Raw genomic sequence first — 13,325 nt, forward strand, 5'->3', positions numbered from 1 at the left:
CTTGACTCTTCTTCGATGGTCAGAAAGATCCAGCCTCAGATGCTGCCCTCTTCCTGACAGCGTGCTGACGAACGTCAGCTAGCAACACTCACGTCTTCGACTGCATGGCTGCAATCAGAACAAAAGTCAACACAATCCAGAAACAAAAGAAGAATGAAATTAGAAATGACCGACTATACTATACCTAAGTTGGCGACCGAACTGAGACCGACATCATAGAGAGCTTGTTCGGTCATAAGCTCCCTCTGTGGTGGGACCGCCATATCCTCCCGATCGCCAACCTCCATCCGACTGTTATCATTGGGATCGATTCTTGGATCACCCCAGCAAGAAGAAAAGCCCCAAGGAAGAGAGGAGGAAGCAAAGAAGAACTGATTCTTCCACCCATGGATGGATAATGAAAGATCGGTAATGAAAGAAAGACCTTTTTGGGGATGAAAATTTCACCAACCCCTGGCCTTGAGATGAGGTCGGAGGATAAGAAAGTACGAAAAAAAAAGGATGAGGTTTGATCGACAGTTACCGACACAATAGAGCAAAACTGATTAATAGTCGGATCGAATTCGGTACCAGCTGAGCAGGACAGAGACCGTAGTAGTCCAAAATATTTTGGACGAACTTTGAAATCAGAAATCAAAGATCTACCCGAACATCTTCAACATAAAAGGCCATCTGGTCTGAAGGAGGGACGTTCACCCGACCATCGGCATCAGGGGCAAAAAGATGATACTGCTCTAGGATGCGATATTGCTCCCAGAGCCATTCGACATTCGGTTTCGAAAGTGAAGAACCTCCACTTTCAGGCCCGATGGAGAGTCGTTAGTCAGATTCTTCGATCGACCGTCCTGAGAAGAAGAACCTCTAGCCATTGAAAAGTAAAAGGCTAAAGAAGATGAAGAATGACTTGAAAAGACAGAGGACTTAACCTGAAACTTAAAAAAAAAAGATGAGGAGATAGTCTTCAGACACTGGGATGATCCTCCAACAGAGCTTCCATAGCAAAAAGGACAAATGAAAAGTAAAAAGTTGGCTGAAAGTGATCCTATATATATGGGATCCCTCAACAGTTAGGATCAAAGCACTCAAACTAAGATCTTGCCAGATGTTAACACGTGGTGACATCTGCGCCAATCATTGATTGGATAGTTTGATGTACCTACTCCAGATCAAGCCACATCACTATTATTCGTATGAACAGTTCCGACCCAATGGCATTCGGACACATGCAAAGATCTACTAGTCAGAATCATATCGTCTGATGTCGATTCGCCTTTTCTAAATGATATCTGACACTGATATCTGATATTGAATCATCCTATCAATATGACAGTCTAATGATGATTCTGTACTCACCAAAATGATAAAGCAACCGATGCTCATTTCTCGAAGAAGCTAGCAGCCAAATCAGAGTTCGATATGACACGAAATAACTCCCTTCGTCTAATGTGATAAACCACGTGATGACACATGCGGGATCATCTTAGACTTGAGAGTGGAGAGCAACTATTGGGGTAAGTCAACCGACTCCCAACTTCGATCCGACAAAGGCCGATCGATCGAACATACAACTCCGACTACTATTTGACTGACTGGACAAATCATACCGACTCATGATCGGCTGATCGATTGACATTCGGTTATTACGATCAACAGCAGATAACTTGAACAATCTCTGACTTAAGATCGTTGATATATCAGAACTACTAGTCGATGGTCACTCGAACATTATACCGACATACCAATGTTACCGATATATAGTCGGCCAGTCTGCTCAACATGCTATAACCGTTACGAACGGTTATCGACTACGTGTTATAATAATTAGTGAAGATTAACGACCCACTAACTCCATAATTATGGTCCGATAATTTAACGCCATAAAAAATGAGACCACGTACTCAACGGTTCCATCAGATTCACCTATAAAAGGAAGGTAAGAGAATAGTACTGGTAAGATACTTTTGAGTCAGAGCTCTGCTACTCTCAATACTCTACTACTGTTCATCAATTTTCGCTTTGACTTAAGCATCAGAGGGTCCTCGTTGGATACAACTCCGGTATGTGAGGATGTTGTTTTGCAGGTGCTCTTCACTGACGACAGGGAGTTGGCCGCAACACCTCTGATCATAGTATGTTATTTAAAATTATAATTAGAAATGTGTTGCATGTAAGGAGGTTTTAAAATGGAGCAATTTGAAAAAGAGAAATGGAAGAAATCTTTTGCAAATTTTCATTAGGCCACTAAAACATTACAAGAAAAAAATATAAGTGGAGAAGAAGGATACTTATGGTAAAGGTGTACACCGCCTATTCCTAGTCACCCGAGGTTTCTTCTTGATCTCTTTCTTTAACGTTCTTGGTTCAAGATTTTGGATTTTTAATATTTTTCATCACTTTCCATTTTTTATTAATAAAATTGATAAACAAAATTAAATATTATTTTTTTTTAAAAATCACATCTCACGTATCGTATGAGGTTATAAGCTAGTATTATTATATATATGTTGCAAACACTCAATATGTTTATATTAGCTGTTGAAGGAAACTAATTCTAGAAATTTTCAAGCCAAAAAATAATCCCAGGTGAAGAAAATCAACGTACAAACCAAAATCCAATGGAACAATATTTCACCCAACAATAAAATTGAACTCTATTCATTCAATCACTGAGCTAAGAAATCGATAACAAAAAATTCTTAGAAAATAAATTTAAAAGATAACAAAGTAAGAAGAAGATAAAAATAAGGATCTTATCTGAACCCAATAATCTATGCTAGAAGAGTAGAAACTCTATAAGAAAAATAATCTAAGCTGATTTTTGAGAAGAATAAAATAAAGTAAGTTGGAGAAGGGACAGGTTACTAGTGAGAACTATCATTAGAACAAAAATAATAAGCAAAATCGTATTAATTTTTTTCAGTTTTGAAGTATGGAAAGATCAATTCCCTAGAAACTAAAAACAAAATGAAAATAAATGAAATGTGGTAGCAAAACGCTAAATAAAAGAGAAATCAAGGAAACAAAGATCAATACAAACTCAGGATTTATGTGGAAAACTCTTTAAATCAAAGAAAAAAATCAAGGATAGAGATGATTGAAGATTTTCACTATCTTCAAAGTTGGAGATTACATAATACAAAGCAAAAATCCTAGAAAAGCACCAAAGACAACATATCTCGCCAACATAGGTAGACCGAGATATAAATAGAATTGGGTCGGGTCCATACCACGGGGGCTCTACACCCTCATTCTCTGATTCCAATCGAAGTGCCACATCAAAATGGTAATAGTATTAGGCCTTTCCACTTATTGGACCGTACTAGCTATGCTCCGCTCGTCTTATTGGGCCGTCTTATGCTTCATCCAACAAGATAGAAAGGCCCCTATTAACTCTATGGCCAGTGCTAATCTAAATGCAAGACACCTCTACATGAAAGGAGTGAAGGGATTTAAAATATGTTTCGACCAAAATTAAACATACTCTTTGCCTGTAACAAAATCAGCCACCCCTTCTTTGGCTGATCCTAATGGATCCAATAGAGAACTTATAAAAAAACATTCATTTGAGAGAAAGATAGGGAGGGAGATATACTCATAAGGTGTAATCAATTGAGATTTGAAGTGGCTAAGGATAGTAGAGATTGATGCGATAGAAGAGGTAGGCATGAAGTATTCAACGATCAACCAGGGAAGAAGGCATCAGCTTTATATCCAAATTTCAGATAGGCGTGAGCGAGATGATGAAGAAGAGGACTTCTATTGGTGTAGGAAACTTAGGCAAGGAACATGCATATCATGACACCATTAGAGTTCTTCATGAAATCAAATTTCCTCACATCGTGCATGGAATTCAATTGATTAACTCATATATATATATATATATATATATATATATATATATTATATGCCATTGTCTATTTGTGAGGCATTTATATACATGATTGATATGGTTTGTGCGAAGAGATTACAATGCGGTTTCCATGGTGCTTTTTTTGATGGAAGAATAGTAGTTTGAAGGGATCACAATGTTTCCACGAATAGGTATCGATCGGTTTTATTTTTTCTTCAAGAGAGGGATCATGTCTCTTTTTTTTTGGATAGTAGTATTGAAATTTCGTGCGAATGCTTGCATGTGTGTTTTAAAATTTTTTTTTCTAAACAATACAGCGGAATTAAAGATTAAAATATTTTTTAATCTAAAACATGCTGGAATAAAATTAAGTACATAAAGATCTACTTCATATACTGAAATTAACACATGCTGATTTTATACTAAAATTAAATATGTGATCGGATCACATACCTATTTCGCTAATTCTTTCTTTGAATTTGGATCTAGAAGAAGATAGATTCTTCCTTAACTATACAAGTGTCCGATCTTTACGAATATCCATTCAGGATCAGCTTGGATCAGTCTTCTTTGGTGTTGATCTTTCTTCTCCAAAAACAATCTTTCTGCGAATCTAAACGAAGTCTGGATCCTTTGATCAATTTTTGATCTCTCCTTGATCTTTTTTTTCCTCTTCTTCTTTTGATCTCTTTTTGCTTGATCCTTGAAGCAATCAAGACCAGCAACCAGTAAGAAGGAGGAGACGCCCAAGCTCCTTGGGCATTGGAGATGGTGGGACGTCCAAGTGCTTGGATGTGTGAACCACAAGGAGAAGAGAGAGGGAGGCATGGGGGGCTATTTGGAGGCTTGGAGCTTGCTGAAAATCTGATGATTAAATCTTAAGAGAGAGCCCTTTAAATAGAGAAGAGGTTTGAATCCTATTCAAAATCAAATCAATCCCTTATCATGAGTCCTAATCGTATTAGGACTTCTTGTTGCTCTCACCTTTGTCTATGCCTAAGTGAACCAAGGGGGCATCAACACTTGGCACCCTCTAGGGCTCTCTCTCACATGCCAATGAAGGAATAAGGGATGCCCCTCCCTTGTCCTTCATGCCATCTTCCAAGTGGGCACTGAAGGAACTAGATCTAGGGTTTCAGGGTTAGATCTTGAAATTTTTTCAAAATCAGACAGCGGAAGAATAAAATAAATCAAAATTTATCTTATAAAATCAAAAAATCCCTAGATCTAAGATCCTATTACATAATTATTATATGGTATTAAATCAAAAATTAAAATATAAAGAGCAAGAACTACATGTTGATCATATCAACATGTTTCTATACTACATCTAATGTATGTAAAATAGATCAGATCTATTACCTTGCAAGTTAGACATTCTAACTTTGCTGATCCAAGCTTGAGGATGATGTTACAAGCTGCATATGCATCCGACCTCTAGGAGTCATCCACACGAGCCCACGAATCACGATCAGAAGTTCTGGTCCAGAAAATCAGCACAGTATGCTAGTACTGTGCTGATCCTTCTTCGATGGTCGATCAGATACCTCTTCTTCTTAATTTGGACTCTTCCAAAGATGAGAAGTAGGAGAAGAAGGTTTAGATGAGACACTCTCATAAAACTTACAGATGGAGGAAGGGAAGAGATGAACCCAGCAACTCTAGAAGAAGACCCTCTTTTTCTTCTCTTTGCTCTAACCCAGACACCTAATTTTGTGTCTATTAGATCTCTATGCCCCAAAACTCTTTCTCCTTGATTTTTGGATGCCCCAAAGGTATATCAATGTTCTATGTTCCATAAAAATTTTATGAAGAAATTTATTTTAAATAGAGAGATATGAAGTGTCCTTGTCTAGGTCAAATACCTAATCAAGGATTATCCAAACAAGGCAAGACAAGAGGCGCCCAACTCTTGGGCATCTCCTCCTTCATTTTCTATCGTGGACCACTAGAAAAGGGTGCATATTATGTGCCATAAAAGTCATAAAAATTTCAAAAAAAATATGGATAAAATTAGTACCATAAGGAAAGAGTTTTAGTTTTCTAAAACTCTATTTCATAGAATTTGAAATCCAAACTAATTCCTACTTTGACTTGATCCACAATCACATTCCATGTAAGAGAGAAAGAGAGGAAAGTTTTGGACGTGCGTGAAGACCTGTGAGAGAGGGTTTTGTTGCACAAAATAAGAGAGAGTGGGCATGGGATAAGAGAGAGTGGGCGTGGGGGGCTTAGGTGGCGCAAGGTGGAATCTTAGTCTTACTAGGATTCAATCTATGACTTGTTCAAATTTGGTTTCTCAAACCAAATCAAACCAAAATCAAATCAACCCAATTAAATTAGGTCTTAACCCAATTAAGAATCTAATTTAATCAGATTAAATTAGATTTAAATCTGATTTAATTTTTTAATCAAATTAAAAATTAGGTTGATCCAAGTCCTATTTGAACTAGGACTAGTTTTTTCTTGCACTTGACTTATCCAATAAATCAATTGAACTTGATCCAATCAAGTCCAAACTAAACTTAATTAAATTATATTTAATTAAAATTAATCTCAACCCTTTGTCTTAACCAAATTAAGGTAATTAACAATCAAATCGCTAATCGATCCTCCTGCAATACTTGCACTAGGTTAAATGTCAATCGTATTGATCGTTTAATCCTAGAATGATTCTTAATCGTTGATCAACTATTTGATCGGATCATGAACTCTAATATATGTGACCTCATAGGTGATAAACACTTAATTTAAGTCATTTAAAGTAAAAAATTATATTTAATTTATTTTATTTATTAAGAATTTAATGCTTTTTTTTATGTTTTACAGGAAAGATGATCGCCAATACAAAGAGTCCGATTCAAAGATCAAAAAGACTTAAGTTTGAAGAAAATTAGATTTAAAATAAAATTAAAATAAAAGAAGGATGCATACGGTATTATAGAAAATGAAGATATTATGCAAGAAATCTAAAAAGATATAGACGTCATTATGAAGAAACAAAAGTTTCTTTTTGGAATAAAAAAGGAGTGTTCACGCGGCAATGTTCACGTGGCGTACGCGCGCGCGCACGGGCGCGAGCACAGGCATGGGGTGGATGGGGGCGGATGCGAGGCAGGTGCGGCATGACAGAAAAGCGGGCGTGCGGGGTTCGTGGGGACAGACGAACAGATGGAAGGAAATATATATTTGAAAATGCTTCAAGAGGAAAAATTTATATTTTCTTTATCTGCTTGTGATCTTTCCATCTCATCCATCCATTTTTTAGTCATTAGTATTTTTTTTAGTCCCACATCGAAAAACCATGTAAAATTCCTCCCTCTTAACACCTATAAAAAGGCTTTTGTACTCCCATTGGAGGGGGAGCCCAAAAATTCTTCTAGAGCCTTGCATAGAGGAATAGAAACGGACTACTTCATGAACAGCTAGGCTAGCAGTCTCGGGAGTGGAGAAGAAATTTTGTAACGACATAGAGATGGTTTATTGTTCTAAATTTTCTTGTATTTCTTTATATGCAATAAAGATAATGGTTTTTATTTAAATCATCATTAGTTCTTTATTTGCTCTCTTTCATATACTTTTATTTATGCTTTTCTGTTAGATTAATTTTAGGAACAACTTTTACTTTTCGAAGACGCACCATGATCTACGGATACGGGGCATGCCGAGAAAAAAAGTTGTTTACCTAGTACTTTTGGAGACACGCCGTGATCTACGGGTACGGGGTGTGTCGAAAAAAGATATATATTTTTCTTAAGATTAATCGCATCTATTTAATTAAAAAAAGAGATACAACTCTGCTAGTGCAAATTAATTCAAAACTCCCGAGCTCTTTATTTTCTAATTACATCAATTTTAAGATAATTTATTTTTAAATAAAAAATAACGCTTCTTTCTTTTATTTTGTAATCTCAACTTAGCCCAAGGTCCCTGAGGATACGATCTCGACTCATCCTACCTGCATAGTGAGTAAATTATTTTTGGTGCTATCAACGACTACGCATCAAATTTTGGCACTGTTGTCGGAGACCTTGGCACGGTTGATTAAAAAAAAAAAGCCACTGACATTTCATAACACTTAACTAAAATAATGTAACCCCAAATATAAAAATTTCTAACTTGATTGGACACCTTGTTTCTTTGCATCTCATCTCCATAATTAACTTTAAGGGCGCAACCCATTAACTAAGATATGGTGGAGATTTGATCATCCTTCCTTGGTCCACAAATCACTACCTTGCATTTGCATAACTTAGACCTTAATCTAAAATTAATTAGATGTTGACCCCTAAGGATTTCGAGCTCAATAGGATAAGAAAGCTTTAGAGTTGAATCGAGTGCGGATTGGTTAATTGCTCGGTGTCTAAGGCAAGTGGTTAGAGAAAGTGATTTTCAATTGGTTCCATTGACTGACCTGACCAACTCAGTTGGTGTCTAAGGAAAGCAACGAGTAGAGAACCTCTCACATCTTATGCTTACCTGGCTGAGTCAGTTAGTCAGTCTTGAGCTTGGAGTGCTCAAAGGCGATCTTGAAAGTTAGAAGCTATCTAGATCTAAGTTAACCTTAGGATAGAGAGTCTATGCTTGTTTAAGTTGATTGCAATTAACATCTAAACATTAACTAATTTCTCCCTTTTCATAGATTTAAGATTCTTAGGTTCTTCTCTTTAGATTTTCTTCATTCTTTTCTCACTTTATTATAAAAATATATATTATAAAAATTAAAATTTTCTGTGTTTGCTCTAAAGTATAATTGTAAGGTGTATGCTTGGCCGTAGATCGTTACGATCAGAAATCCAACCTTTTGATCCAGAAATAGAAAGAACCTTTAGAGTCAACAGACGTAAAAATATGGATCGAAATCAGGAGAATGATCCACCCAGGCAATTGAAGGAGTACTTTACTTCTTCCACATATACCTACTCTCCTTGTATTCAAGTGCCCCCTGTGGAGGCCACTCAATATGAAATTAAGTCAGTATAATCCAAATGTTACCTTCATTTTATGGACTTAGTAATGAGGACCCTTATAAACATCTTGAAGAATTTCTTGAGATATGCTCAACTGTCAAAATTCATAACTTCTCCGATGATGCTCTTAGGTTAAAATTATTTTCTTTCTCACTTAAGGACAAAGCCAAATACTGGCTACATACATTGGATTCCATGACTATATCAACTTGGGACCAGCTGCAAGGAGAGTTTCTTAAGAAATATTTTCCCATAGGAAAAACTAATCAAATAAGGAAAGCCATAACTAGTTTTTCCCAATTAGATGGAGAAATATTTCATGAAACATGGGAGAGATTAAAGGGCCTTATTAGAAAATATCCCCACCATGCTGTACCCAAGTGACAGTTAATCTAATATTTTTATGATGGGCTATCTGAAAGACATCGACAAATAATCGATGCATCATGCGGTGGGACATTCATGCTGAAAAGAGAGGATGAGGCATGGCAACTGTTTGAAATTTTAAGTAAAAATTCATTACATCATATGTCTGCCTCTATTAGAGATAAATCCATGTTAAACCCAAAGAGAGGTGGAATATATGAAGTAGAAATGTCATAGATATCCATCATAAAGTAGATGAACTGTCTCAAAAATTAGATCATCTTCTAAATACTAGACAATCCCCGATTCCACCTAACCCAATCCAAGAAGTTTGTGTATTGTGTGCAAGTGTGAACCATTTTGTTAGTGAATGCCCAGTCGCACCTCAATTTTCTGAGTTTGTGCATGAGCAGGTTCAGCAAGCTCAAGTCCAACAAGCTCGCAGACCATGAAACGATCCATATTCGAACACTTATAACCCCGACTGGAGAAACCATCCAAATTTCTCCTGCAGATCATAACCAGTGGTTGGTCCTGCCACACCTCGACCTCAATATCAGGACCCAACATATAGGCATGGACCATACCATCAATTTTAAAATATTCCTCAACCGTCTACTACTGGTCACAGTTCAGCTTTTGAGGAAAAAGTTTTGAAAACACTAGAATGATTAGAAGTCAATACTCAGACCCTTAACTCCCACACACAATCCATTACTAAGCTAGAGATCCAAATAGGTCAATTAGCGACTGTATTCAGTAGGAGGGAAGGAGAAAAATTACCTAGCCAATCCGAGAGCAACCCAAGAGGGCAATTTGTGATTGAGAGCTCTAATACCCCAGAAGTTTTTTCTGAACAACCAAATCAATCATGACTCTGAGAAGTGGGAAGGTCATTGAACACACTAGTAAAACCAATGAGACCGATCCTAAACCTCTAACCGAAGCTAAATCACCCAAGAACAAGGAGGATCCGAAAATAGAGAAGGAACCAACTGCATCGGAATCATCTTACTTGCCTAAAGCCCCATTTTCGGATGCCCTGAAAGCCCCTATTCCTGCAGATAAGAAGGGAGGAAAACTCGATGAGATGTTGGAATTATTTAAGCAAGTCCAAATTAATCTTTTTCTTCTAGACGCAATTAAACAGGTCCCTGCTTATGCCAAATTTTTGAAAGAATTGTGCACCCAAAAACATAAATCTAGATCATAAATCTCAAAGAAAGTATGCCTCACTGAACAGGCTAGTTCTGTCTTCCAGCATGCCACTCCTCCAAAGCTTAAGGACCCAGGAACCCCCATCATTTCCTGTGTTATAGGAGATTATCACATTGAAAAAGCTCTTCTGGATTTAGGGGCAAGTGTGAATCTTTTACCTAGTTCGGTGTATGAATTTTTTGAATTCGGAGAACTGAAACTCACATCAGTCACACTGCAATTAGCTGACAGATCAATTAAGGAACCACGTGGAATGCTTGAGGATGTCTTGGTCAAGGTAGATGAATTTTACTTTCCAGTTGATTTTCTGGTTCTCGACATGGAACTAAGTGGCAACCCCAGACAAATTCTCATTATCTTAGGACGATCCTTCCTAGCTACGGCAAATGCATGCATTGATTGTAGGACAGGAGTCATGAACGTATCATTTGGGAATAAGAAACTAAGACTGAATGTGTTTGGTACTTCCCAAGGTCCATCAATGGATAGTTGCTTCGAAGTAGATACACTAGAAGACATTATAGAAGATGCAACACCCATAATTCTAGCACCAGACCCCTTGATACTTGCTTGGCTCACTTTGGAGTGTATGACTTTGAGGAATATATGAAAGAAGTTAACATCTTGTTGGGTACACCACACGATAAAACCACTCCTCCATGGATAATCAAGTATGAGCCATTGTCCACATTAGCCAGTACACCAATAGTTCCATCTTTAGAATCGCCACCTACGTTAGAATTGAAACCCCTTCCTGCTACGCTCAAGTATGTATTTCTAGAACTCAAAAATCCTAAATAGGGGAACACCTTTAAAGTGAACGGTCAGCGATTGAAACCTTACATAGATGGAATTAGTGATGGAGAATTAATTGAATCTATTGATTTAGTGGATCCAATACCGCCATAATACTCAATTCAGTCTGGCTGAAGACGTAAAACTTAGCGCTTGTTGGGAGGCAACCCAACGATTTCATATTTTTTTACTTTATTGCAGCTGCAGAAATTTAGAACAAGAGCCTATTAATCAATGAAGCTATCTTCAACTTTCGAAGCAAAATTATCCCAGGTGCACTCTCTCCTTTTATTTTCTTTGCTTTCCTACTCCATTGAGGATAATGTAGATTAAGTTGGGGGGGGAGGAAATGAAAATTAATTAAATCTTCGAGTATGGTCAGAAATAATTAATTTTGTGTATCCAAATTTTATTTTGATTAAGAGTCAATTAGGCATCCTAATAAATGAATGATTAACGGTCAAGATAATTTTAGAGATACTAAGAAATAAATTATTAAAAAAATCCAATGAATCGTAGGGTTTAGACTAGACCAAATTTTAGGAGTGATTCTACAACCCTCTTCTTACTGATCTCAATAAAGAATCTACTTCATGAGAGATTGAGTGGAAAGGTCGAGGTATGCAAAAATTCTCCTTAAAATATACTTTTTATTTTAAAAAAAAAATATTGATTTCCTACTGAGTAACCGGGCCCCTTCGCCTAAGTAAGTGTTGTGGTTCGCGTAAAAAGGTGGGTAATATTAAAAAAAAAAATAGATAATAAGGGGACTAAATTGCAAGAAGATAATAAACCCCTCTCACATTAAGTTAGAGGATTTAAAGAGTAAAGTGGGGAGTTGGTGAAAGAAAAGCTCTTGAAATTTCTTTAGTTAATACTCAGCCACTAGTTGGGTCAAATTGATAATCCAATGAAGAATCTCTTTAATGGTTTGACCAGGTATCATCTACCTTTTGGGATGTCTAACCTAATTTTTGATTCAAGATCGAGTCGGTACACAATGCTGATATATCTATTTTACTCGAGGACGAGCAAAATTCAAGTTGGGGGGTGTGATTAACACTTAATTTAAGTCATTTAAAGCAGAAAATTATATTTAATTTATTTTATTTATTAAGAATTTGATACTTTTTTTTATGTTTTACAGAAAGATGATCGTCGATACAAAGAGTTTGATTCATAGATAAAAAAGACTCAAGTTTGAAGAAAATTAGACTTAAAATAAAATTAAAATAAAAGAAGGATGCATACGGTATTATAGAAAACGAAGATACTATGCAAAGAATCTAAAAGGATATAGACGTCATTGTGAAGAAATAAAAGTTTCTTTTTGGAATAAAAAAGGAGTGTTCACGCGGCAGTGTTCACGCGGCGTACGCGCGCGCGCGTGGGCGTGAGCGCGGGCGCGGGGTGGACGCGGGGCGGATGCGAGGCGGATGCTAGGCGGGCGTGGCACGGCAGGCAAGCGGGCGTGCAGGGTTCGTGGGGACAGACGAACAGATGGAAGGAAATATATATTTAAAAATACTTCAAGAAGAAAAATTTGTATTTTCTTTATCTGCTTGTGATCTTTCCATCTCATCCATCTATTTTTTAGTCATTAGTATTTTCTTTAGTCCCACATTGAAAAATCATGTAAAACTCCTCCCTCCTAACACCTATAAAAAGGCTTTTGTACTCTCATTGGAGAGGGAGCCCAGAAATTCTTCTAGAGCCTTGCATAGAGGAATAGAAAGGGATTACTTCATGAGTAGCTAGGCTAGCAGTCTCGGGAGTGAAGAAAAAATTTTGTAACGACACAGAGATGGTTTATTGTTCTAAACTTTCTTGTATTTCTTTATATGCAATAAAGATTATGCTTTTTATTTAAATCGTCATGAGTTCTTTATTTGCTCTCTTTCATATGCTTTTATTTATGCTTTCCTGTTAGATTAATTTTAGAAACAACTTTTACTTTCCGGAGATGCACCGTGATCTACGGATACGGGACGTGCCGAGGAAAAAAAGTTATTTACCTAGTACTTTCTGGAGACATGCCATGATCTACGGATACGGGGTGTGCCGAGAAAAGATAGATATTTTTCTTAAGATTAATCGCATCTATTTAATTAAAAAAAGAGATACAA

General features: G+C 36.8%; 1 non-coding gene across 1 annotated transcript; it reads right to left on the bottom strand.

Moving 5' to 3' along the window:
- Positions 1-9,087: 9,087 nt before the first annotated feature.
- Positions 9,088-9,193, bottom strand: LOC140851869 (small nucleolar RNA R71). The gene has a single exon (XR_012134626.1). It is a non-coding gene; the product is annotated as a small nucleolar RNA R71 (small nucleolar RNA).
- Between the last annotated feature and the right edge of the window lie 4,132 nt (positions 9,194-13,325).

Source organism: Elaeis guineensis, chromosome 9 (assembly GCF_000442705.2).
Source record: "Elaeis guineensis isolate ETL-2024a chromosome 9, EG11, whole genome shotgun sequence".
In the NCBI taxonomy this organism is placed as follows: domain Eukaryota; kingdom Viridiplantae; phylum Streptophyta; class Magnoliopsida; order Arecales; family Arecaceae; genus Elaeis; species Elaeis guineensis.